The sequence below is a fragment of the Gorilla gorilla genome, chromosome 12, assembly GCF_029281585.2.
Source record: "Gorilla gorilla gorilla isolate KB3781 chromosome 12, NHGRI_mGorGor1-v2.1_pri, whole genome shotgun sequence".
In the NCBI taxonomy this organism is placed as follows: Eukaryota; Metazoa; Chordata; class Mammalia; order Primates; family Hominidae; genus Gorilla; species Gorilla gorilla.
The window spans coordinates 15,695,179-15,699,233 of record NC_073236.2 but is presented as its reverse complement, the minus strand read 5'-3'; positions in this window follow the sequence as shown (position 1 = coordinate 15,699,233).

The following is a 4,055-nucleotide window of genomic DNA, read 5'->3' as shown; positions in this document are numbered from 1 at the left end:
TTCCATTCCGTTCCAGTGCACTCTACTCCACTCCACTCCACTCCACTCCACTCCGGTACATTCCATTCCATTCCATTCCATTCCATTCCATTCCATTTCCATTCCCATTCCATTTCCATTCCCGTTCCATTTCCATTCCCGTTTCTTTTCCATTCCCGTTCCATTTCCATTCCAGTTCCATTACCATTCCCGTTCCATTTCCATTCCATTCCATTCCATTCCATTCCATTCCATTCCATTCCATTGAATTCCATTCCATTCCATTCCATTCCATTCCATTCCATTCCATTCCATTCCGTACTACTCGGGTTGATTCCATTCCATTCCATTCGATTCCAATCGATTCCATTCGATTCCATTCGACTCCATTCGATTCCATTCCGTTCCATTCCATGGAATTCCATTCCATTCCATTCCATTGAATTCCATTCCATTCCATTCCATTCCATTCCATTCCATTCCATTCCATTCCATTCCATTGAATTCCATTCAATTCCATTCCATTCCATTGAATTCCATTCCATTCCATTCCATTCCATTGAATTCCATTCCATTCCACTCCATTCCATTCCATTGGATTCCATTCCATTCCATTCCATTCCATTCCATTCCATTGAATTCCATTCCATTCCATTCCATTCCATTCCATTCCATTGAATTCCATTCCATTCCACTCCATTCCATTCCATTGAATTCCATTCCATTCCATTCCATTCCATTCCATTCCATTGAATTCCATTCCGTTCGATTCCATTCCATTCCATTCCACTGAATTCCATTCCATTCCATTCCATTCCATTCCATTCCATTCCATTCCATTCCATTCGATTCCATTCGATTCCATTCCATTCCATTCCATTGAATTCCATTCCATTCCATTCCATTGCATTCCATTCCATTCCATTCCATTCCATTGAATTCCATTCCATTCCATTCCATTCCATTCCATTCCATTCCATTCGATTCCATTCCATTCCGTTCTACTCGGGTTGATTCCATTCTATTCCATTCCATTCCATTCTATTCCATTCCATTCCATTCGATTCCAATCGATTCCATTCGATTCCATTCGACTCCATTCGATTCCATTCCGTTCCATTCCATGGAATTCCATTCCATTCCATTCCATTGAATTCCATTCCATTCCATTCCATTGAATTAAATTCCATTCCATTCCATTCCATTCCATTCCATTCCATTCCATTCCATTGAATTCAATTCCATTCCATTGAATTCCATTCCATTCCATTCCATTCCATTGAATTCCTTTCCATTCCATTCCATTCCGTTCCGTTCCGTTCCGTTCCATTCCGCTGCGTTCCGTTCCGTTCTACTCGGTTGATTCCATTCTATTCCATTCCATTCCATTCGATTCCATTCGATTCCATTCGATTCCATTCCATTGCATTCCATTGAATTCCATTCCATTCCATTCCATTGAATTCCATTCCATTCCATTCCATTACATTGAATTCCATCGAATTCCATTCCATTGAATTCCATTCCATTCCATTCCATTCCATTCCATTCCATTCCATTGAATTCCATTCCATTCCATTCCATTCCATTCCATTCCATTGCATTCCATTCCACTCCACTCCATTCCATTCCACTCCATTCCATTCCACTCCATTCCACTCCACTCCACTCCACTCCACTCCATTCCATTCCATAGAATTTCATTGAATTCCATTCCATTCCATTCCATTCCATTCCATTCCATTCCATTCCACTCCATTCCACTCCACTCCACTCCACTCCACTCCACTCCACTCCATTCCATTCCGTTGAATTCAATTGAATTCCATTGAATTCCATTCAATTGAATTCCATTCCGTTCTGTTCCGTTCCGTTCCGTTCCGTTCCGCTCTACTCGGGTTGATTCCATTCTATTCCATTCCATTCCATTCGATTCCATTCGATTCCATTCGATTACATTCGATTCCATTCGATTCCATTCCATTCCATTCCATTCCATTCCATTCCATTCCATTCCATTGAATTCCATTCCATTCAATTCCATTCCATTCCATTGAATTCCATTCCATTCCATTGAATTCCATTCCATTCCATTCCATTCCATTGAATTCCGTTCAATTCCATTCCATTCCGTTCCGTTCCGTTCCGTTCCGTTCCGTTGCGTTCCGTTCCGTTCTACTCGGGTTTATTCCATTCTATTCCATTCCATTCCATTCGATTCCATTCGATTCCATTCGATTCCATTCGATTCCATTCGATTCCATTCCATTCCATTCCATTCCATTCCATTCCATTGAATTCCATTCCATTCCATTCCATTCCATTCCATTGAATTCCATTCCATTCCATTGAATTCCATTCCATTCCATTCCATTCCATTGAATTCCGTTCCATTCCATTCCATTCCGTTCCGTTCCGTTCCGTTCCGTTCCGTTGCGTTCCGTTCCGTTCTACTCGGTTGATTCCATTCTATTCCATTCCATTCCATTCGATTCCATTCGATTCCATTCGATTCCATTCGATTCCATTCGATTCCATTCCATTCCATTCCATTCTATTGCATTGAATTCCATTCCATTCCATTCCATTCCATTCCATTCCATTCCATTGAATTCCATTCCATTCCATTCCATTCCATTCCATTGAATTCCATTCCATTCCATTCCATTCCATTCCACTCCATTCCACTCCACTCCATTCCATTCCACTCCATTCCACTCCACTCCACTCTACTCCACTCCACTCCATTCCATTCCATTGAATTCCATTGAATTCCATTCCATTCCATTCCATTCCATTCCATTCCATTCCATTCCATTCCATTCCATTCCACTCCATTCCACTCCACTCCACTCCACTCCACTCCATTCCGTTGAATTCCATTGAATTCCATTGAATTCCATTCCATTGAATTCCATTCCGTTCTGTTCCGTTCCGTTCCGTTCCGTTCCGCTCTACTCGGTTTGATTCCATTCTAATCCATTCCATTCCATTCGATTCCATTCGATTCCATTCGATTCCATTCGATTCCATTCGATTCCATTCCATTCCATTTCATTCCATTCCATTCCATTGAATTCCATTCCATTCCATTCCATTCCATTCCATTGAATTCCATTCCATTCCATCGAATTCCATTCCATTCCATTCCATTCCATTGAATTCCGTTTCATTCCATTCCATTCCGTTCCGTTCCGTTCCGTTCCGTTCCGTTGCGTTCCGTTCCGTTCTACTCGGTTGATTCCATTCTATTCCATTCCATTCCATTCGATTCCATTCGATTCCATTCGATTCCATTCGATTCCATTCGATTCCATTCCATTCCATTCCATTCTATTGCATTGAATTCCATTCCATTCCATTCCATTCCATTCCATTCCATTCCATTGAATTCCATTCCATTCCATTCCATTCCATTCCATTGAATTCCATTCCATTCCATTCCATTCCATTCCACTCCATTCCACTCCACTCCATTCCATTCCACTCCATTCCACTCCACTCCACTCCACTCCACTCCACTCCATTCCATTCCATTGAATTTCATTGAATTCCATTCCATTCCATTCCATTCCATTCCATTCCATTCCATTCCACTCCACTCCACTCCACTCCACTCCACTCCATTCCATTCCGTTGAATTCCATTGAATTCCATTGAATTCCATTCAATTGAATTCCATTCCATTCTGTTCTGTGCCGTTCCGTTCCGTTCCGCTCTACTCAGGTTGATTCCATTCTATTCCATTCCATTCCATTCGATTCCATTCGACTCCATTCGATTCCATTCGATTCCATTCGATTCCATTCCATTCCATTCCATTCCATTCCATTCCATTCCATTGAATTCCATTCCATTCCATTCCATTCCATTCCATTGAATTCCCTTCCATTCCATTGAATTCCATTCCATTCCATTCCATTCCATTGAATTCCGTTCCATTCCATTCCATTCCGTTCCGTTCCGTTCCGTTCCGTTCCGTTGCGTTCCGTTCCGTTCTACTCGGGTTTATTCCATTCTATTCCATTCCATTCCATTCGATTCCATTCGATTCCATTCGATTCCATTCGATTCCA